This window comes from Myiozetetes cayanensis, unplaced genomic scaffold (assembly GCF_022539395.1).
Source record: "Myiozetetes cayanensis isolate MyiCay16 unplaced genomic scaffold, myiCay2020 scf21, whole genome shotgun sequence".
NCBI lineage: Eukaryota > Metazoa > Chordata > Aves > Passeriformes > Tyrannidae > Myiozetetes > Myiozetetes cayanensis.
The window spans coordinates 9,683,167-9,707,137 of NW_026087423.1; the positions used below are offsets into that span (position 1 = coordinate 9,683,167).

The following is a 23,971-nucleotide window of genomic DNA, read 5'->3' on the forward strand; positions in this document are numbered from 1 at the left end:
AGCTCACCCAGCCCAACCAGGCCCCTCAGCCGGGTAGGGAGGAACCTGCAGCCCCAGGACACCCTGGGCTCTGTGCCAACGCCCTCAGCCCAGGCTGGGCTGCTCACAAGCGCTTACTGGAAGAGCTCCTTGTCCGCAGACCATAAGGCTGCTAAAAATAGCTACAGAGATAAACCAGGTTAATGACACATCAAGAAGATGCATTTGCACACGGAAATAAACAGAATGCATGCGAGATCTGCCCTCCACCTGGCTCTTGGTTGGTTGGTTTTGAGCGGGGGAGAAAGAAAAAGATGCTCTGTTTACTCTTAAAAATTCAAAGCCCACCTATCAAAGAACTGATAGAAAGCTGTCCTTCTCGCCAACCCCCACCCCAAACTCAGCTGAAGGTTGTCTGTCAATTTCACTGCCTGGGAGGAGGCCACGGTGTGTTACAAACAAGCAAATATTTGAAGTGTCATTGGCTACATTACGATCAGCGTCCTGTCAGTTGCTTACAACTCCACGCCACAGCACACACTCAGCCGTGCACTAACGCCCAGGAGTAAAATCTACTGCCACCTCAGGAACAGCAGCAGATTTAGAAAAGAGTGGGAGAGAAAAAGCAATTTGCAATTCAGCAAAGCTCCTGTGGCAGAGCGGTTTTAAACTCCCTTGGGAAAAGGACCCTCCCCTCGCTCTCACCCTGTTCATCAGGTGCCTCACTGAGCCAGGACTGATGCCTGCAGAAGCTGCCACAGAGCACAGAGGATGGCATCTGCCCAACTTTCCTCTCCATCAGCTCTCCCGCGGATATGCAGGGCCACGGCACAAAAGCACAGACTACTTGAGTCTCCCAGGGAGCACAAGCAAGATTATTCAAGGAACAAAGGTGCTGCAGCCGGCAGCCAGCACAAAGCAGCAACAATGTGAAAAGCCCAAACTCTGACACAGAGGAACATTCCCAGAACCATTCTGAACCAGGCACTCGATTTTCAGCTCCTGGAAAAGGAGCAAATGCCACAGACTTTCCCAGCTGCCCATTTCTCCCATGGCAGAAATGACTGAACTTTTACCAACACTGCCTGACCATGACTCCAAGCTGAAACCACTGCTGTTGGAACATCAACAGAACTCTATGTGAGGGTCTGTTCTCCTACTGCAAAATTGGCTAGTTTGTCCCTTGCTAAAGGGAGACGTGACATGTCTGCAAACAGGTCTGTGCGGAAATTTGGGGAGAAAATCTTTCCCTTGGAAGGGAATTTCAGGACTGTGAAAATGACTCCTGCAAAAGGGGCTTGAAACACAACCAGGTTGTGTAAATTACAGCCATTCTTCCCTGATTTCAGACTGCCTGTCCCCTGGCTCCCCATCTCTCCTTGCAGCACCCATACTACCAACAAAGCAGTGCCAACTGAAACAAAATTGTGACATTGGTGAAGACATTCATTCAGCTACTCAGGTCAAAAATAACAGGAGAGAGAAGCACTGTGATAGGAGCATGCTGAGGGGCAGTGAGGTAGCAAACTCCTTCAACCAGCACTACAACCAAAGTCCCACATCTCAGAGCTTAATAGAAATCAGCTGTAAAACAAACAGTAGAAATCACCCTCGTTTTACAGCCCCAAACGTATTAAGAGATATAATTAATCTCCACCTTTCTTAGCAGGTTAATGTTGAACTGTTACCTTTCTTTTTCCCCCCTTCTGCACAAGCCTTAATTAGTGGCTTAATACAGATTTCACTATTACACTTATCAGAACACTGAAGGTTAGCGTTGTGATGGGAGGGCAGAGCACGAGAAGACCCGTTTGTTTCTGTAACTAATTGTTCTGCCTCCTCAGCACACACACCAAATTAACTTGGCAAGGCTGCAAGGCAAGGCAAGGCGAAGCTGCTGTATTTATTTAGCCATTTCTTCTGCTGGTGAAAAGGCTTCGTAAAGCAGACTGCAAGTGGCCAAGACAGCACAGGCACCTTTATCAAGTTTTACATGGACTGGAACGAGGGAAGAAGGACTCAGGATAGCAGCATTCCTGGTCGTGGCCTTTACAAAGGGGATTTTAGCCTCAGTTACCTAAGAATTAATTGGCAAGATATTCAAGAAGTTCATAAAGGCAAGTGTGAACACTCACTTATTTCTGGCTACAGCCTTCTTACCCTAGGGATCAGACTCTGTAAAACAAAAATAAGTACGTGTAGACTGCCTGATCAGAAGGCAGGGGAGTGCCTGCATTAGCCAAACACATGAAGTGCCTCGAGCAGCAGCCGGGTAACTCAAGGCTGAGGAGTCGTGCACAGACATGTTCTTCCTGGAACAGCCCCAAGCCCGCAGCCACGGGCCTGACTCTGCACCCATCTTCCAACTCAGCCAAAGGTTCAAGGTGTTTCCGCATAAAACAAGGAACTAGAGCAAAGCAAACAATAATACATTGTGTGGAGAGTAAAACCTCCTGCTGAGAAGAAATCCACAGACATTTAAAAAGCACAACCGAACAAAATGAAAAAAAAAAAAAAAAACAAAAACCTCACACCCCAAAAAAACCAAACAAACAAAACAAAACAAAACAACACAAAACCAAAAAAACACAGATGGAGCTTAAAGCTCTTGTGCCTTTGCAACAGACCAAAACTCACACTGCCTTTGGCAGGGGAAGCAGGAGCAACCAAGGTACTTGTGTCTGCCTCTGCAGCACAAATCCTCCATCTCTGGGCAAAGTAAATTCCCCATTCTTGAGCTTTCTCTGCTGTTGGCAGAGTTTAAGGACTTCACAGAAGTGCTCTGGATTTCATAAGCACCAGTCTCAGTGGAGAAGGTGCAAACCTTAGCTCTCCACAGTGAGAGTTAGAAGGAAAACACAACCCTTAAGGTACATGCTGACATCTCTCTTTATTTCTGTTTCATAATGCTGGAGAAAACCCAAAACCCTGCAGTGTTTCTCACTCTGACACCACACAGCCCTCAGGAACGCTGTTGGCAGCTGGCTGGGTTCTGGACCAAAACCACAGCAGCTCTTTACGTGCATCTCTAATCATGGCATCTCAAGACATGCAGACATCAAAAATAAAAATAAATAAAAAAACCCACAACTTTTTTAGCAGCAACCCTGTCAAGCTATGAAAGTAAAGCAGAGACTAAAACCTACAAATGAAAAAAAAAAAAAAAAAGAGAGAGGAAAAAGAAAAAAGGGCTGGCTGACACCACTTATACGTGCTGTCAGCCAGATCCTTTGCTCCAGAAATAAGGATGTCCAACAGATCTAAACTGATGACATGACAACTGCTTCACAGTCCCAACACCAAAGTTGTATAAAAACCTCTAAACACCCATTGCCTTCCACCTCAGTAAAAAACAATCACTTGTACTCACTCAGAGCACGCTGACACCATGTGCCACTCCCCAGAAAGTTTCAGCTCTTCACATCCACTCAAACATCCACTTGGGCTGCAGAGGAGCCCTTTCACCCCTCCACCCCTTGCCAGTCACGCTCAGCAGCTCCAGCAGCAGGCCTGCAGAGCTGGCTGCCCAGGTGCCTGTGCCACATCGTGCAAAAATATTTTCACTGTAGCCAAACTATTCCCCAGAGCAAGCGCAGAAAGGGAGTGCTACCTTCTCCTGGTGCCCCCCAGCCAGCAGCAACCAACCTCCTACAGAGCCTGGATATGCTCAGGCTGCCTCATCAGCACCTCCCAGGTGAGTGACATTAAAGACTAGAAAGCCTTAAATAAGAATACCAAAAACTTTTTCCACTGCCAGTTCAGAGAGTTTTCCCAAAACACACAGATTCCTGCATTGCAGACTTTGCTGCATTTTATTTCTTTGACAGTTTTTAATCACCTCTGGTCTAGCATTTGGAAATTATTATTCACACATACAACAGGAACAAGGCTGCAGGGAAACATGAATTTCACTGGCCTGCCTGGTTTTGTCTGTGGACACCACCTCACATATTACCAAATCAAAACAAGCCGGCCAACTTGAGCGTGAGGGGGAAATGAAAGGGCAGCCCGGTGACCTAGAAATGAAGCTGACACTCTGGCATGAGCTTGAAACTCTGTAACAAAGAAAAAAAAAAAAAAAAAAAAAAACCCAAACCTGTAACTGCTTTCAAGATGGAGCTTGAAAAGTTTACTAATGGAACTATACGACATGGTACCCACAGAAAAACAAGGATTTGATCAAGGAAGTCTTTCCAACAGTAGAGTCATCCCCTTTGCCAAACAAAAGAAACTCTAATGAAAGAGAGAGGGGACGCAGTTACTCAAGGTCCAGATGCCAGAAAAATACCCCCAGCAAACAACTGGAGAAATTACCAAACACACAGCTCTGATACCAAACACCACTAGCTCTGCTACACACCCAAGATTTACATACCACATATCACAAATCGCACGATGGTAACTGAGGAGTCAGTACACAAAGCTTTAGGGCTTCAAGCAGTGGATCAGGAATGCTGTAGTCACACGCCTCAGCACTGATCCAATGCAAACTCACCCTGCCAGGTGTAATTCGTTCAGAGAGGGTGTTAACAAGTTACCTTTGTTCGAGCAAGTTTCAGGCTTGATCGGGTAATGTCCATATCGCCAGCATAAAACTGACACAGGATCCGCATCGCCCTCCAGCAAGGCTGACAGGAGAGGCGTCACAAGCCAACTTCCAGCCCGGACGGTGTGTGCACCACCAGGTAATCCAGTGTAAATCACTGGGGACTCACAGCCTTCCAAAACCAGCTCCTTGCAACATCAGACCAGAGAGATCATGCGGCCTCAGCAGTAAACACTTACGCAGAGAGCTTCTGCTACAAGAGCCAGGTGCTGCCACCGCTAAACCACGTGCTCTGCAGCGCCGCAGGTACATGCTCGAGAAGTTTGCAGAGGCTGAAGACTGAGCTATTTATGAAGTGATCAAGTACCACGCAGCTGAGATCTGACCCTATAAAAATTTAGCTGCTGGGGTAATTTTATAAGGTTTTAAACTATTTTCAGAAGAAAGCCAACTTTCCATTGTTTGCCGCAGCGTGTTAGAAGCCCACACATCCCGCAGCGTAGAGGAAAGACTCCCTCCGCCCTCTCCAGACAGCGCTGCATGACTGGAGGCACAGACAGATTTTCAGAGCGCTTGACTTTGCCTGCCATCCTACTCACCAATTCAGCTCTCCCACCGCATCCCACTGACACCCAGGTGCAAGGTTCAGTCCTTCACTGGGCTGTGTTGCACTAATCAGGGCCCAGCTCTTTACACAACCACCTAAGCCTCCAGACTTTGCAATTAAACACTCCCTGAGGAGGATGAAATCTGCCCACCTGGGAGACAGCAAGTCCTCAGGGACTGATCACAGACGATGGGATGATCTGCACCAGGAACCTTCCCAAATCCTGTCATCCTCCACCCACGGGCTGACACATTTCTTTCCTTCTGCCTTCTTCAACATAGAGACAAGGAAGAGTGCATTACAAACTACTCTCTTGCCCCAACATGCACAGGACAAACCCAAACTGTGCTGCTTAGGAAGCTGGTGAGCAGCATTCAGGTACCAGCAAAAGAGCACCAGCCCTCAGCCTGCAGAAAACAAGGTTTAGAAGACTTAAAAGTCCCCAAAACTACATGGTAGATGGTTACACCACTGGAATATTATTTCTTCAGTTCCCTGAGCGGGCAGGGAGAAACACACCCAGCCAGGAAGGGTTAACTTCCCACAGATTTGGGCCAAAACTGCATTTCTGGGCAACGCCACTCTGTCCAGTGTTTCACCGGGGAAACAATGCTAAATAAAGATTACGCCAAGTGGTATTATGTAAATAATTCTCTTCCACAATGAAAGGATAAACCCAGACTGCTTGGTTAGTTATTAACCCGCAGAGAGGAAATCCTGCCGGCTCTGCCTCCCTCCCTCAACACACGCACCACCCACCCGGAGAGCCACAGCCAGGGCTGCAGCCACCAGAGACAATACCTGCACGGTCCCCAGCCTCCCAGCACACTGGCACTCTCCCTTGGACTACTTCCCACAGGAGGAAACCATTTGGGCCCCACCACATTGCCTCCTTCCAGGGCAGCCCTGCTCCTGCCAAGGCTGGATTGGCCTCCTTCCTCTTGCGCATCCTCCTCCCACCACTGGTCCAGGACACGAAGGGCTCCCTTCCCTTTGATGGGAACACGCTCCTCAACACATCCCTCCTCTTGAAGCCCTTCGCTTCCCCTCATGGGCTGAATCCACTGGAGTCTGCCTTTGCCTGCACATCTTCTGCCCAGAATAACTTACTCGACCTTTCTGCCTCCATCTCTCCCTGAAACCTTCCTCCCACCTTGGCCTCATGTCTGAATGCTTTATGTTTGTCGTACGATTTTAAATCTGTCAGCAATTCATCCATCTGCCGCCTCCTGGGTTTTTAATGCCGCAAACCGTTCTGGGATACAGCCTTGCCTAAACCTCTCAGTGGAAAATTAAGCTGTACCTCATTCAGAAACCAAACTGGCTTTGAGATCACTTCTTTCCAAGGTGCTGGGCTGTTTCAAAGACAGGCTTCTCCCCTACAGCTAGCAGAAAAGCCATGATGCTATCCGGTCTAAAATAAACATTATGGTAGCAGCGATAAGGGGAAATATTTCAGCTGACTAAGAGCAATGTGGGTTCAAATCCAAGCGTAAGCTGATATTGCTTGTAATTTGTTCCTGAGCCAAAAACACAGACTGGGAGTGAAAAAATGGAAGGCATTAAACAACAAGCAGCGTACTCAGCGACTCTGGAAAACTTCAGCATTTCCATTTATGTTATTATTTTTTTAAATAACCTTCAGTTTCACGGATCATAAAGTTAATTTGGAGTTAACTTCCCTTCTCTGTAACTAGATAGAGCTGCTATCCTTTACATTCGTTAATGTTTGCTCAGTGCTCCGCAGCTATAAAGAGAGCACTAACCATTATCAGCATCCTCTGTGCACCCAGCAGGCACATAATCGCACCAATTGCTTTGCTCTCCCCGTCCAACCCCCGCTCCATGCCCCAGATCTCCTCCAGCCCTGGCACTGTGGTAGCAATCACAGCCATGGCCATCTAGCTCCACCTTTACTGCTTTTTCTCCAATGCCAGCACTGGTCTCCTCTCCCCTGCAGGCAGGGCTCCTCTCTGGACCTCTCCAAGTGGATCAGCAGCCGAGCACGCACTGTTGGCAGCACTGCCTGCACCAATCAGTGCCTCTTCTCACCTGCTCAGCCTCAGCCACAACACATCTCTTGGCTTCCCACCGTGAAGACGGCAGGAGTGCTGCTACTGTGTGAGCACTGCCTGCTCACCAGAAATGCCCCCTCCTGGGGCACCCTCCTGGCCTTCAATAAGGAACAGTCCACACCCTGAGTGACTCCTGCTGCCAGAGGCAGGTTGGCAGGAATGGAGAACTGGTGGCCTCAAGAAGGGAAGTGACAAGTAGGGTGGGCAGCAGGACTGGGGGTACAACCCAGATTTCTCAATTCCCAGTACAGTCCCGCTGATGCCTCGTGCTCAGGTCAGGATTCACTTCCCAAAACTGACAAATCACTCATTTCCTTCTACTCTTCTGTCTGCCTTCCCTTCCTACCAGATCCCTCCCTCACTCTGACCAAGCTTTTATGGGCATTTTTGTGCCCTCTGTTCTGGAGCTCCAGCTCCCCTCATCAGTCCTTTTTTAGGAAGCATCTCTGCTCTAGCCATGCTCATTAAACGACATGCATTTTCATTTTCTACTGCAATGCAAAGATCTATCCTTGACATTATAGGGCAACTTGGAGACCCCAACACCTGTGTGCCAGCGCAAGCCCAGCCATAAATAGCAATTCTTCGCCACTTTCCTATGTCGATACACAGCAAGAGCCCTTCAAAGCTGTGCAGGAGCCTGTACCACAGCAGCCTAGATGAAAATCCATGACCTCATGATGCCCAAATCCTTAAGCAGCTGCAAAAGCCTCAGTCACTAATCAGAGAGGCGACCGGGTGCAGCTATACCTCATTTCCAGCTCCATTAGAGCTGACCCTGCTCTCTGCTGAAATCTCTCAGTGAAGACTAAAGCAAGCAGCCGTTCGCACAAATGCAGCTGCACAAAGATAACAGTCCTCTTAAGAACACATTGCCCTGGATTTCCATCTCATGTACCCCTGCATCTAGCCCGTGGTCTGCATTTGGGGGAATCACTGCTCACAGGCACAAAACCCAGGGGGGAACCAGCACTTTGCCACTGGGAGTGACAAGCCCTCGCACTGAACAGGCAAAGCACTCATGGGCAGAGAGACTCCTCTTCACCAGCTCTTCAGCAGACTTGCTCTGACACACTGAACTTCGTGTAACCTCCCCAGTCTCAATTTTCTGACTCGTCAAGTGATCTGGTCAGAATGAGACATCGGGTTAGGGATGGGTAATACCGTACCCCAAATACAAGCCTTCTCAAACCCATGCTCCTTCACAACTGCTCAAAACCCGCCTCTGGATCCTCCTTTGTACCTACTCATCTAGAAACTGGTGAGATCGTAACTTTCCTCCTCCCCGCAGGGCCATGAAGATGATGGTATCTCAGACACGTAAATTATGGCTGGCTTCAAGCAGGTTCCTCCCAGGACAACCTGACCGCAAACAGGACAGTATTTCAGCAGAGGCCACTAAAAACCTGAACCAGCAGTGGGAGGAACACCAGGAGCCATCAAGGGGACAAATAATTCACAGCCATGTCATGAAGATATCTCCTATGACCCAATTCCAGACAGCACAGTCCAGAGCTGCCGTGCAGAGGGGTAGCTCTCCACACGTGCAGCTATCAGCACAGCTGCATGCACGCTGTCACTGCCAATCATAACAAAACTGCCTTTACCAGACTGGATCTCCTAATTACAAGACATGAACACAGCCTGAACCAAACCCTCTTTGGATTTAGCACAGGATGGCTCCAGGGACTGGTACAACCTCCACTGGAGGCAGCTTGGTTCAAATCCAACCACAGCCATTAGCAAGTGAAAGGTATTGCCAAGGAGCAGCTGTTTGGTGGCTTGCCTGAAACAAGTTTACGGTTTCAGTGCAGATCCTGTCGCAAAAAAATGCCAGTCACCTCCCTGGATCTCAAAGGTGTGAAGGCAGAAGCACCCACCCACTTCTCCAGCGCTAGAGATGCTGGCGTGGGAGGCGTTCCCATACGGGCCCAGTACCAGCTCTGCAGAGCCGGCCCTGACCTCCGCAGGGGTTTCAGAACCAGGTGTTTTGCAACTTGGCAGAAACAACAGCTAAATAACAGAAACCACCACCCACATGAAGCCAGAAGAACAACGTACCACTGTTTTCCTGCCCCAGACGTGTGCGTGCCCCATCTCCTCTCTCGCACCAAAAATAGCTTCTACTTTTTCCCTTTTGGCAACAACAAACCGAGGTTTGAGAGCATTTGCTTTCAATAAACTAAACACGTTTTGCAAGAGTCTCTCTCATACTGAAGCTTACTCAACTGAAGTTATAAAATATTCGTCACTCACAAAATTTCCCTCCCATGGCATCTTGGGACTCAGCCCCAACACACTCTGCAAGCCTTGCTGTGTTTCTCACCCAAGGCACGGCTCCTATGCAGAGCTGACCGGCCCTGGCACATGGGAGGCTTGAGCTAAATCCCAAAGTCACCCAGCGAGTCAGCAGCAAAACTCGGAGAATTAAGTACAATTTCATTAAAGCCATCCAGGAAAACATGGCTTCACTAAAACCCTCCGGGAGTTTCGCCACCACTTCCAGAAGAGATGGAAGCGCTCACTCAGTTGTCCCAACTCACATTGCTTCCCTTTATGAATTAGTAGTAGCACCAAACCTTTATCTGTAAGGCACATGGCAAACTTAACCTTAACCTTGCTGATAAAAACCCTACGGTAAATGGTAGACAGAAATGGAAAAACTCTCACTCCATTCAGCCAAGGAGTATCAGCGGAACAACATCACAGCCAGATTAAAAATCCCAGATTCAGCAAAACCCTGACATTTTCAGGCATCCAGAGCACCAACCTTTGCTTCATGGGAATACTGAGAGGTCGCCAAAAGAGTTCAAACCATAAATGCCTGTGAACCGAGCAGGTTAGGAAACACCCTCTGCACAGATCACCTCCAGCAGCAGCACTGTCCTCTCCAGCACATTCTTGAGCTGACCCAAAACACAAAGTTCAGGGAGCAGACGCAGCCTCCAGCGCAGGCAGCAGTGCCTGCAGGCATGCCGGGCTTGCAGAGGGTTCAAAGCGCTGGAAGGAGGGATGGGTTTGTTGGGTCAACGCGGCCCCACGCCCCAGGCAGCCCCAGCCCGAGTCCTGCAGGTTTTGCTGCTTCAGTGGCGTTGGCAGCAGCCCACATGGCAGGCAGCTGCCTGCACCCACTGCAGCCTGCTCTTTGTGCATTGTCAGGGCAAGGGAGCCGGAGGAAGGGCCGAGGGAGAACAGGGAACAGGAAATTATAAGAATCGTCAGGAAAAGAAGCGCTCACTCCAAAGACTGCAGCTGGGGTTCAGAGAAACGTGCACTTGTTGCCTGCAGACACCGGCCCGGTTACCCCCCGGTAAATATTCACACACTGAACGCCACATGGCTGTAGGAGTGAGACGGGGGCTCTGGTGGTGCCCAGCACCCGCCGTGCCCCCAGCACCCACTGACACGGCCCCGGGGCGCAGGGCTGGTCCCCCACCCGCGCCCGGGGACCCCTCGGATGCTCCTTCATTGCCCCGGGCTGCCCATCAGCGAAACCCACCGGCTTCGAACGTGCGGGGAGACAACAGCCGGAAAACACAGGACTGAAAGAATGGGGGGAAAAAAAAGAAGAGGGAGGGGGGTAGAAAAGGCCCTTGGGTGCCCCCACCCCGCAGACGCGTGTCCCCGCCAGTTTGCCAAGTGCGGGGCTCCCCCCGCGCTCCCAAACCCCGCCGCTCCCGGGCGGCGCGTTCCCTCGAGGGCGAAAGCAGCAAAACCAACAAAACAAAACAAAACAAAAAAATAGGGGAAAAAAAAAAAAAAAAAAGAAGAAAGTTTCTCCCCAGCGAGCAGCTCCCGCGGCACACATTTTCATTTTTACGTAACGCGGCCGCCTTTCCCCGACCTGCGGGGAGCGGAGCGGGGCGGCCCCCCCGGCCCGGCCCGCCCGCACCCCGGCACCGGGGGGGGTCCCCCGGGGTTCCCCCCTCCCTCCTTACCTAATCCCGCCGGCAGCTGCCGCCCCCCATCGCCGCCGCCGCTCCCGCCTCAGCGGCCGGCGGGGCAGCGCCGGGTGCGGGGACGCGGCCCCGCCATCTGCGCCGTGTTTATAAATCCAGAGCCATGGGGCTGCGCGCCGCGCCGTCCGTCCGCCCGTCCGTCCGTCCGTGGGGCCGGGCCGCCCCTCGCCGCAGCGCCGGCCCCGCAGCGCTCAGCCCAGCCCAGCCGCGCCCAGCCCAGCCCAGCCCAGCCCTGCCTGGCCCTGCCCGCCCCGGCGCGGCGGGAGGCGGCGGTCGCTCGCTCGGTCGGTCGGTCCCTCAGGCCGCCCCACAGCCGCCCCGGCGGCCGGGCGAGGCGGGGCGGGGCGGGGCCGCGCCGCCCGCGCGCATTAAAGGGGCCGCGCAGCGCCCGCAGCGCCCGGCGGAGCCGCGGCGGTCCCGGGTACGGGGACCTCCGGCTGCTCCCTTGTCAGTGACTGCATCTCCATCGCCGGCTGCATCCCCTGTCAGTGACTGCACCGCTGTCACCGGCTGTACCCCTGTCACCGGCTGTACCCCTGTCACCTGCTGCACTGGTGCCACCAGCTGTACCCTTGCCACCGGCTGCACCCCTGCCACTGGTTTATCAGTGCCACTGGCTACGCGGGTGCCACCAGTTATCTCAGCGTCCCTGGCTGCGCCGATGCCACCTACCATGCCAGTGCTCCCAGCTTTACTGGTGCCACCGGCTGTGTTAGTGCCCTTGGGTGTCATCAGTAATGGTTTTGGCGAACATGAGGGATTCTCACCCATGAGAGCTAGCCCAGCAATCCTCTCATCCCAGTGCTATTTCAGACATAAGCACTTCATTGGAGGGGGTCAGTCGCCACTTGGCTCCCTGAATGCTGCCAAAGGGCAAGGTTTCAGCCTGGGGAAGTTGATATTTGGAGCATCCCACAGTGCCATAGCAAGGAAACCTCAGTTTTCTCACAGAAGAAGGTGGGGATCTCCAGGAGAAGATTCCATGGTGCCCTAGATTAGTGTCTGTGCTGTGATCCTGGCTGCATCAAAAACCTTCCCAGGGTGGGATCTTTGCAGGGAAATCTGAATGGTTTAAAAAGCAAATGCCCACAGCAAATGGCACTGAGGCAGCCCAGCTCACTGCTACACCATTCCCACCTTCCAGTTTCATACCCTTATTTAAACTAATTTTAACTAATAACCTGCTTTTTCATACTTTTTCTTCCTCTCCATCCCCACAGGGGGATAAGGAAGGTCGTGCCCCCTCAACCACCACCATTCCTGCCCCCTGCCCAGGAGACACCACCCCCTTCTTCCTGTCACAGGTCATGCATGACCACAACAGATGGAAAAGCATCTTTCAAACTTCCACTTTTCCCTCCCTGCTCCAGCAACTGGAAAAACCTCCATGTATCCCTCCCCGCTCCAGCAGGCAACATGGGCAGAGGTGAGCAGGCACGGGTTCCCTGCTGCTCTGCCTCCCACAGTTCTCTCCTCTTTTCCCACATCTTCACGAGCAGCGTTTCCCTGGGAGCGGAAGAGCAGGATAGCGGGCAGCTCACGGCATTCCTTGCCCCAATACGGCTGCGCCGCTGCAGGGCAGAGGGACTTTCCCAGGCCTGGACTCGGTCTCCTTAAGTCACCCGACTTGCTATGTAAGCACAGGCGCACGGCTCGGTGCGAGCATAAACACCAGGAGCACCAGGCAAATTGCCCTGAATGAGCCTGATGCGTCAGGAAAAGCAGGAAAAGTTGCCCTTCTGTGCCTGGGGCAGCCGGGTGTCCACCGGCTTCGGGCAGCACCTTCTGTGTGGTTCAACACTTTGGTTGTTAGACTTTATTGACAGGCTGAGTGCCTCCTGAAGCAAAGGAGCACATCAGATCTTCACATTTATCTTGGAAGATAAAAGACTGAATTTATCCCTGTTGTATTGTGGGGTTTCTCCGCTCCAGCCATTTAGCATTTCTTGAGCTTTTTTTCTTTTTTCTTTCTCTTTTGGTATCTATAACATTTCACTTCATGAATAGAAGGCAAGTCCTTGGCAAAAAGACTCAGGACATTAATCTTACAGGAGCCAAGAACCAGGCTTTTAGATTCCAGTGACCTTAGAACAACATTAGAATCAAACGTATTTGAATAAACCCCTTAGGGTTGAACACACTTTCCAGAAATGCTGAGTATCCTGCCAGAGAATAGATGGATTTTTTTGCCTGCTGCTGTGGTCTAGAAGGCCATGGTCCCAAAGGGGATCACTGGGCTGGTATTTGCAGTGGGAATATGGGCTTTTTGCAGTAACAGTGCTCTTATAACAATGGGGTTGATTTCCTTGTGCATTTTGCTGTCAGCCTGGCCATTGGTAATTAGCAGCCACTGATCCCAGTGATGTTTATAAAACCATTATGCAAACCCACTACACCCAGTAATCCCAATATAATACCAAAATTACCCAATAATACCAAAAAATAATGCTTGCCCCAATGCTGTGGGGCTAAGTAACTTTAAGTGTGGGTCAAGAACAAGCAGTAAACCCCTTTAGCCAAATCACACCTTCATAATCTTAACTGCCTAATGAGGGATGTGTGATTCTCCTTAACTCAAGAGAATAGATGTGTTTGTATGGAGTTGCTGATCCCAGGAAAGCATGCCCCTTCCCCGTCTCAAAGCAAGAACACTGATCTTGGCTTTAAAATAGTGTTCTTACCAACATGAGGCAGCAGTGCTGTGCTCTTTGCAACAGGGTTCTGGCTTTTGGAGCCTCGAGGCTCCCTGCCATCATGGAAACTGGAAGCTTCTTGTGCTGATGAAATCGCAGATGAGATTGTGGCAGAATCCCAGGGCTCTGGGGGCTTTGGCTTCATGAAAGCAAAGCCTACAGCGAGCCTGCTGTGAGCATCCTGGAGCAGTGGGAGAGCTGGCGTGGGTGCTGCGCTGCAGCCGGACACGTACACACACATTAAACACAGGAGACAGAGCCTGGCTGTCGCTGTAATCACAGTATATCTGTGCTGCGAGGCTGCAGATAGCTTACACAGATTTTCCGTAGCATTTCACTTGGAAGTTACTGTTGATAGCTATTCCATCAGATAAAATGGTAATGCGAGCGCGTCCAGCAGCAAAGATGGGGATTTCAGCTCTCGGTGGAAAACTGGAGTCCTGCCTCGGATTTTTTGAGATGTTCTACATTAAACTTTCCCCATGCCCAGCACAAATGCAAGAAATTGGGGTATTTTCTTGCTTGGGTTGACCTGAACTACTCCAGGAAAAAAAGCAAGATGCAAAACAGGAGCCACCCTCCCTTTGAAACCGCCCTCTCATGGAAAGCTTTAGGGGAAAGTAATTACATCTAAAGCAAGCTGCAGCCTTTAGCCTCAGTCAGCCTGTAACTGACTTTATCGGAGCATCAGCCCACTGGGACCTGTGTGGGTGAAAACCACGGCAGGGGGTTACCCTCCACAGTCAGCACAGGGACAAGGGGTCTTGGCCCTCCTGGTCTAAGGGAGGGAATGAGGAGGTGGGGTATACGGCAAGGTGTGGAGCAGCAGGAAGTTTGCACCTCTGCCCTGCCTGATGCAGCACAGCTCCTTCCAAATCACCTTCCCACCTCCCCAGTGACCTGTCTTTACTTGCTCTGGGCACGAGAGGAATTTGGTGGGACTCAGGTGGTATGAAGGGATGGAGTTCACCTTGGGGAAATGGATCCGTATCAGGAAAAAAACCCCTAACAAACTACAGATCTCTGCATGTCTCCCTGGAGAGGGAGGAAAGGCAAAGACTGGGGAGCTGGCTGGCAATGTGGGGTCTTGCACCAGCTCCCCTCAGCCAGGCTCCATCTGCAGGAGATGACTGCTCCTGCCTTTTTCCATGCTTGTTTTCAGGCTGGCAAAAATTTACAGAAAAAAATTGTTGTGATGTGAATATCCCAAAATTGGTGGGACTCGGCTACATGATGAGAGGGGTAAAACTGAAGTGATCCTGGGTGGCAGCTGTAGGATGGGAAATAATCCAAGGATCCAAGGATGAAGGATTGCCTTCATCCCCAAGGTGCAACAGTGATCCTACCCTGTGCATCAGCCCCACTATGGGAAGGGGACCCCATCAGCACCCCAAAATGCTGCAGCTGCAAAGGGGTTGTGCTTTCCCAGGCAGACCTGACCCTGGCCACAAAGCTTGGCCTCTCCCCTTTCTCTGGCCATTTCCTTGGCTCCTTCTCCCAAGTGACTGGGCCAAGGGCTCCTGAGCAGCTGCCCTGCTCCCTCCCATGGTGGGTTTGGGTTAGGTTTACACACCCTGTGCCAGGGCCTGGCAGTGGGTCACGCTCCATCTGCCACCCCAAATCCCCATCACCATCAGACCGGCACACTCGCACCATCTCATCCAAGTTGTCCTGAAGCTGCCTGAGGTTTTAACACGTCAGGGGGCAGATAGGACCCCAAAAGGGTCATGTCTCTCCTGAAGAGATCTGCTTTTAAATGCAGATAAATGCAGATTGGTTTTAAATCCAGCTAAAAGTAGCAAATGCATTCTCCCCACTCACAGGTGCATGGTGATCCCGGGGCTGAACTGCTGTGGTGCAGTGAGGCACGAGGTGTGAATTTTGAGCCGGTGGACAAAGCTATCTCTGCCAAAGCCAGCGATGGGGATGCTGACAGGCAGGACACAGGCTCAGCAACCAGTCCCATGTGCATTTTTACCTCCCAAATACACTCCTCTGGCAGATGGTTGCTGCCTCCCACATTGCTGGGGCAGCTTACAGGATAACTAACTAGTCTTTACCCCAGAAATAAATGGCCACAGCTTTATTAAATCAATATTAATTCATAATCTTTAACAGACAATTATAGTTATCTCACACACAAAACTACCCACCTCTTCAAATCTCTGATCTGACAGGGTTATAATTAGCTTATTACTGGCCATACATCTGCTAATAACTTTTCCCTCAGCCCTGTGAAGTGAATTAAGGAGCGCTAATAAACCATGGCTGTTAATCCATTTATATGTCTTATGCTTTTGTCTAGGCACCAAATTTAAAGACGCATAAAAAGGGGTTTTCTCCTTCCTTTCCTCCAAGGTCTGACTACCTCTCAGCCCCCTGATGCTGGGTGTGGGCAAGATGATCCTCTTCATGTCCTGGCTCACTGGGACAGGATGCAAGACGAAACTTGGGAAAGCACTTAACAAGCTGAAAAAACTCAGAATATTTGCAAGCAGGAATATTTTCCCCAGTGCCTTCTTATTCTCAGCCCCACGAGGCAGAGGGTATTTGGAAGGTCCACTGGCGAGGCTGTAAACCCCAAAAAAAACCCACATGGGAGGGCATAACAGACAGGTAGGCAGAGAAGAGGGGCTGGCTTTCGGCAGTGCTCCCAGCTCTGCCTGCTCTCGCTCCGCACCACAGAGCTGTTCCAGTGCCGGTCATTAGCAATAATGAAAGTGAGATCAGACGCGGTGGGGGGTGGAGGGAAACGTTGATCTCAAACGATGGCCGGTAATAAAGGACAGCGGAGAGGCACTGTGTGATGTGACGAGATAAAAGCAGATGGCTGGCTGCTGCTTCTAATTATAGGACCCTGCTAATGAAGAGGGCGCTGATTAGACTGACATTGTCCTAGGATGTGAATTTGTAGAAGGAGTCGGTGCTAGGGTTTGGGGTTCAGGGGTGCTGTGATGGGGATCCCCACTGCCTGCCAGGAACTGCCCCAAAACCTGCTCCTGCCCTGTGTCTGCCTCACCACCCACACCCCCAAGTGAGGTTTGCTCCCACCATGGAAACAGCTGGGTGAGGGACTGGAGACATGTCAAGGAAGAGCCAGCAATGACGTCCCCAGATGTTGAGCAGTGGCAAGTGGGAAAGCCCTGAAGTCCACCACCAACCCAGGAGGCTCTGAGTTCCAAGCCCCTGAAGACGAAAGGAAGTTTCTTTTGAGTAAGAAATGTGGTTGAGTCTCATGGGTGAATAATTTATGATGCTTACTGAAATGAGACAGAAAAAAACACATTCAGTTCTGGTTTCATCATATTTTTGGCTATGAGTAAAACAGTAGAAAATGATGAGGGCTTCCCACAGCAAAGCCAAATGCCTCAGACTGAAACTGGTAGCCAGGCCACTTCTAACCAGTGAGTTGATCTTATGCATATTTTTGGTCATGTTGGCACTTTTCCCCCTCCATAGAGGAGATCTGAAGTGTGTTTGTAATGACAGCTCTGTCTCTTTCTCGGCTGAGCTCAGCTTGGGATGCTGGAGCCTCCCCCTGTAGCAGAGGGGAGGGCACTCAGCCTCACCAGCCTGCCTGGTTTGGTGGCAGTGCCCAAACACACATCCACTTGGGACAGCCCCTTCCTGAGGGGTTCGGGTGCACCTGCACCAATGTTCCACCCCACGGCATCACTGCACCTTTCCCCCTTTTCCCATGGTGGCTTCTGGGGACCTGAGGTGGCCCTGGAGTGATAACACCCATGGAAAGGGGTAACTTGCTGGCATTTAAAATCCAGCAAGAGCCCTGCGTTGGGATGAAAAGGCATCTTTTAGCAAATGACATAGAATAGGCAGTCTAAGGGGAAGCCAGAAAAAATGAGGCAGAAGTTTTGCAAGACAGGAGATGGACAGAGCAGCTGGCAAGCTGCTGGCTGAAGTTTGGCAAAATCCTGAAAAAAAACCAAAAATTAAACTCAGCACAGCCAAACCAAAGCTTGAGAGTCAGTCTCTAAAAGAAATCCAAATATCTTTCAGGCAACTGCTTTTTCTGGGTGAAGCCCACAGGAATGACCCTCATGACCCTGAATTGGTATTTTCAGAGTGGCTGGAAGGGCACAGAAGAGGCACACGGAGCAGTGGGTGAGGTGATGCAGGATGGGACCAGGCAGCTGGGTGCCCAAAAGGTGGTTACTCCTGGTCAGGAGAGTTGTACTTGCTTAAATTAGAGCAGCTTTTCAGGAGGATCCTGTAGCTGAGCTATGGGCATCTTCCCATGGACAAGGAGCCCAGCAAGTGCCTGTGAATTCCCTGCAGGATGACTGCAGGAATTTCAAGCCCAGCTTAAAGAGATGAAGCAGTTGCCAGGGCACCCAACCTTTTGACATCTTAATGAGCCAAGAGTTCAAAAGGATTTTTTTCTTTTTGTTTTTTTATTTTCCCTCCCTTCTCAGAGAATTCAACTTTTCATTTCCCTCCTCCCAAGTACGAGACAGCCAAACAGGGGATGACAAATGAGCGTCTCGCTCCACCTGAGGAGTTCAAGCCGCAATCATCCAGCTCCTTGTAGCTCCAAAGAGCTGGGAAGTGCCAGCACGCGGGAGAGGAGATGTAATTAGGTGCAATTCAAGAACAGCTCATCAGCTATATTTAACAGACAGGCCAATTCCTCGGCAAGCAAAACCTCACGGAGGAGCTGGGCTGTGGCAGAGCTGCGCTCCCCCAGCCCTGGCTCTCCTGTACTGAACTAGGCAAGAGCTGCTTGTGTTTCTGCCTGAAACACTCTTTATTTTGCTTTTTTATTTATTTTATTCTGCAATTTTAAGTTGTAATGGTTGTTTATCCTGTAAACATCTCATCCGAGCAGGACTCTCTTGTCCAGGTTCTTTTAGCATGTAAAATTTCCCCTTCACCAGGATCAAAGTAAGTTGGAGGGAGAGGAGCACAATGGCCCCTTTCATCCTAATCTTTCTGGCTGGAATAGATGGAGAGTCATGCCTGAGTTCTGATGACATGCCATGAAGGACATGGTAACAGAGAAGTCACTGTGCCTTATGCTGAGAGAGGGGAAAAGAGCGCGTGTGTGCACCAGCACAGGAGCATCAAGCGGGGTGGGAGTGCTGGTGCCTGGCTCCCACCATCTCTGCTCCTGCACAGAATCATAGAATGGTTTGGGCTGGAAGCAACCTTAAAGGGATCTAGTTCCAGCCTCCCCACTGTGGGCAGAGATGCCACCCTCTAGATCAAGTTGCTCAAAGCCCCACCCAATCTGGCTCTGGATCATCCCGCTGGCCAGGGTTAACACAAAGGACCAGGAGGTTTGGGCAGCACTGAGGAGAGCTGGCATGATGGGCTGGGTGGGGGGGAGGGTTGCAAGGCTGCTGATGGACTTTTCCTCAAACCACTGTCTCCATCCAGCCAGTGCCATGCTGGGAGAGTGCTTCCTGTAGGAAAGGAGCCCTCCCTCAGTGGCTCTGCCAGACCCTGTCCTAAAACAACACCTGGAGATGGGGAACAGAGAAGTTCAGGAACCAGCCATGGCCAGTTGAGGAGCCAAGGGAGTTGCTGAATCCACACTTGTCTAGGAAGGTGTCTTAAATAAAAAAACTGCATTAAAGTATTAGCTTAGCTACAAAATTCAACAAAGTAACCATTACAGCTCCCTGGAAGACCTCTCATATTCTTCTTCTTAATGAAAGTCATCAAGAGGATGGAAATTTTGTGTGTCAGACTTTGGCGATGCCTTCCCAGCCATCACGGGCCACAGGATGGGCCCAATGATGTTCAGCCCCAAAGTTCAAGGATATGGTGACCAAAAGAGATATCAAAATACCCGTGGCAGAGTCCTCAGGCCTGTGGGGATGGGTTCTTGCCTCCAACAAGGCTGGAGCTGAAGCAGGCGAGTCCATGGAGAGCAGGGCATGCTTCCCTCCACGGGGAAGGATAAAAGAGCTATTATGGAGATGCAGGCTCTGTTCAGGCTCACGCTCAGCTCCTTGCGAGCAGAGGGTAAAGAGCTACTTATGCTGGAACATAAAAGCTGGGAGACAGCAGAGCGCTATAAATAGGGCATATAAACTTTCAACTGACAAGGCTCTGATTTTGTTATTGTAAAAAAAAAAAAAAATAGAGAGAGAGGGAGAGAAAGTGCCTAGGTGGAGCTGACAAAGAGGGAAATACATGCAGAGTACAGGTTTGTTCCCAGGAACGCGCTTATTATAAGTCAGATGTAGTTAGAGCTATTACTTTAGCTTCAAATGAATGGAAGGAGAATAAATCTGCCTTTGTGCAAGGCTGCCTGCAAATAGCATCTCCCTCCAGCAAACCTGCAATTGTGTTTGCATGAGACATTTGTTAGAATAAATGCAATTTAAAAAGAAAAACAGTTCACACCTACGGCAAGGGAAGGCTGATGATATGAATGGCAACCAGCAGGGGAGGAGGATGAAGCACAACAGGCTTTGGCAGCAAGGGCGGGGGGGACAAAGCCTCTGGCACTGGAAAGGGCTCATCTGGGATGGCTGGAAGGATGGAGATCCTGTGAACAGTTCACCACAGTCCCTGTTCCCACGCACTGTGTCTTTACACCAATCACCCCAAACTGCTGAGCCAGTTTCAACCATTTTCCTGCCTTCTACCCCCAGAGTATGGTGTGATTAAACACAGGTTTTCTAGGGAAAGGATGGGGCACACTGGAAGTGTGAAGAAAGCATCTTCCCCCACTGCATGCAGCCACACCATCACAGCTTTGGGAGCAAACCCTGAGGTTTGTCCTGTGTCTGTGTAGCCAGGACACCACAGGGACGGGCATCCCAGGGGAGTTTATCTTCTTCTTTGTGAGCTGACTGAAAAAGAACAGCACTTCCTTGGAAGTTTTTGGTTTTGCATATCCTATTCCTAAATAACTTTCCCAAGGTATCAAAAATGCTTGAGGGTTATTTTTCTTCTATTTGCAACTAATGGAGAGTTTTTGCTCCCAGAGCTCATCATCACCCTGTTCTGACCTCCATTCTGCACGGCTGTAGCAGCTTCGAGGAGGGAGCTTGCAGGGTTGGCACCTCTGGGGGCTGCTTGTCTTCTCATGATACCCAGGTGTCTGTGCCCACAGGCAAATTCCCCCAGACTGCAAGAGCATGGATGGGCCATGGCTTTTGACAGGCAAATGCAACATCTTGCTTGGATGATGACCCAAAGAGGAGAGAAAACCCTCTGCAAAGTCCCCTCCTGCCTTCTGTTATTATCATTATTATTATTTTTAATATTATTCCCACTGAATTTATAGGAGTAACTGTCTGGGAAAATTACTTTACCTCTGGTTCCTTCATAAATTTTTAATAGAGCAGAAATAGAAAACCAAAAGGGATTTAAAAAAAAAAATATGCGTTAGCGTCAAACTCTGGCTCTATTCATAATTAATTATACTTTCAGGGGGAGGGGAAAAAAAGAGGAAACATAATTACAAGCTTCTAGTGAGAACATTCATTATCATGCTAATGCAGAAATCAGTACTGCTGCGCCTCTGTGTGTGTGTGTGTGTGTGTGTGTGTGCCCGTGCTCGGTCTAATTACTCCGCACTGATGTGTGTCATTCGCACGGTTACCTCGGTGCTGCATGGGACCGGGAAGCCAAAGTTAAAAAGGAGAAGGTGAATCACAGCCTGGATCGATGGGACTGGCCGGTGCTGGGGGTGGATGCTGCACCCCTGGCGAGGCTGGGTTTTGCCTGGCGTTTACCAGCGCTGGCTCCTCGAACACCCTGACGAGGCGCTCATCAGAGAGTAACGATCCCAGCTTCCGCATTTTGGGCTGATAAGCCATTACAGGAGTGTTAGGAGGCATTTCAAGGTGTGAAGAGCAGCACATACCAGGGGAGGGAGGAACAAACCAGGCTGAGGGAGTAAAGAACCCAGAGAGAGGTGGAAGCGGAGAAAAACAAGGCAATAGTTCAACTCTTTAGTACCTGACAAGTTCCCACATTTGCCGTGCCAAGGAGATTCTCACCTTACAAAGCAGATCCTGAGCATTCTTCCCAGGAGAAGCATTTGGGCTCATCTGGGCTGCAAAACCACCCTAGGCAGGGTGGCCCAGTTGTTCCCAAATGCTAGGGAGGAAAGGGAGATTTTCCATAAAAGAAGGGGCTCAATTTAATCGTACAGAACTGACATTACCAGCAATAGGCGCTTTTTCCCCCTTTCTATCCTGTTCCATTAAGCACAACCGATGCCAGCACTGAGCCTGGCAGTGTGTCCCAGCATGGGACCCCAGTGCCTGGCTGCCCCCAGCATCCACATGAAAAAACCCTTGAAAACCAGGCAAAAACTTATTCCTCAGCATTCCAGACCTGAACCAAGGGGCCTGGTGGTACGCAGTGGGGTCAGGCACGGGGACAAGCCTGTTTTTGTTGGATGCTTGAAGCTCCAACCGAAATGAAGGAGAAAAACTGCAGGCTCAGATCCATGGCTTGAACCTCACGTTCAGTCCCAGACATGTTTATAGACATGAGTTATCTAAATTATGTTAAACCTAAGTTCGGCATCTGCACAATCTGAGCATTGCTGAGGAATAATTAAATGGATTTCCCATTATTTCTCGAGCTGCCAAGTGAATGCCCTACTTTTATAAGTCAGAGCACTGCACTTCCCCAGCAATAAATCCTCCATCAGACTGCAGGAACCAGAGCCTGGCAGGCAGAATGGAGCCAAGGGGAAACGAGGCAGTGGTGGGACCCCCATCCTTTCTGGATGTCTTAAGAGCCTTGGAGCAAAGGAGCTCCAGGGGCAGTGCCATGGTACGTTCTGCCTGGTAGCAATTGGACAGGGAGAGGGCAGTGATGGGCAGCTGGAGAAACTTGGGGCCAGGAGCAGCCAGTGCTCCAAAAAGGGATTAAAGAGGGGAAGAGGTGTGGTTGAGCATTGGTGCAGTGCCATCTCTGATTCAGTAATCCTCTGCTCAGAGAAGGACAGTGATAACTAAAGGAAGATCACTGCTTCCCTTGCTCACATGAGAAAAGCAGCTCTTGCAGGAAATTGGAGGGAGAAAAGACGGAACCAGGGATGAATGCTGTGCCCCCAGCACCCTGCAAACATATTCTTCCTGATATTTCCTCCTGTGCAGGATAATAACTCTCCTGGGCACCACCAGGATCAGGGCTGTCTGCTAGGCATCACAGGTCCAACTTGAAGTGGTGCTTCTAAAGAGCTGCTGAAAAGGGATGACACACCTTCCATGGGAAAATCCACTCCCCAGGCGTGACAGCTCTCCTGTGCCTCCAGCCAGGGCACAGTAAGGAATTACTGTCCTGAAAACCAGTGGTTGCTTTGTCACCTACAAGCCTGTGTACAAACACTTCAGAGCACCCCAGCAAAGGAGCATCCAAATATTAACTAATTTTTCTTGGCATAAAAGCAGCTGTTGTCACACCCGTATGAGCACATTAAATTTAAGTGGGAAAACATTAAAAAAACTCTGAGAATTGTTTGCCCAAAAAGCCACCTAGATCCACTAGCAGCACCAAGACCCTGCAGCTGGAGGGTGGGAAGAAGGGTAAGTTTATGCCTGGAGTCCTGAGGATAAAACCAGAGCTTATTTTTTTCCCAAAGGTGAGCTTTGTGCAGCATCTGGGAATCATTCCCTTTCCCATGTGCTCGGGCAGCTGGGCAAGGGGCCGCTCTGGCCTCACTCAAACCCCAGCTGTGCCTAATCCCAACAGTCAGGGTTGCCTGTGAAGCTCCCTGACCCACACCAGCCCCAGACAAATGGACCAGGCAGCATTTTCAGCCAGTGACCGAGCTTGGAGCTATTTGGGAACCTGGAGCATAATTACTCTGCAGAGTCTGCCAGCTGCTCTAAAAATATCCATCCCACCTCAGCAGGCCGACACTCCCATTTTTATCCGAAAATGCATTTAGGAGGTGGAGGCTAAGAGTAGTACTGGGTGCTGTGGCTTCGAAAAGAGCAATTACACGGAAAATAAAGGGGGAAAAGCACAATTTGGCCATCTCCATGGCACTGGGCAAGCACAGGGTGCTCGGTGTGGAGTGTGGCCAGTGCTTGCACACCCGCCTGGTCCTGGGGACTGGGGTCAGAAAGGCTCTGGTGTGTCCCCAGGCTCTGCTCTGCCCCGCTGGAGCATTT

General features: G+C 50.4%; 1 protein-coding gene across 6 annotated transcripts in view; it reads right to left on the minus strand.

Annotated features, from left to right (window-relative positions):
- NCOR2 (nuclear receptor corepressor 2) overlaps positions 1 to 11,322 on the minus strand; it is a 234,915-nt gene extending 223,593 nt beyond the window's left edge. For 4 of the 6 annotated variants that reach the window (XM_050318211.1, XM_050318210.1, XM_050318208.1 and 1 more), the window contains exon 1: positions 11,146 to 11,321. The gene's annotated coding sequence lies outside the window, so the exon portion shown is untranslated. Of the gene's footprint in view, positions 1 to 11,145 lie in introns of all 6 variants that reach the window. The other 2 variants (XM_050318213.1, XM_050318212.1) reach the window with 1 other exon arrangement.
- Positions 11,323 to 23,971: the final 12,649 nt, after the last annotated feature.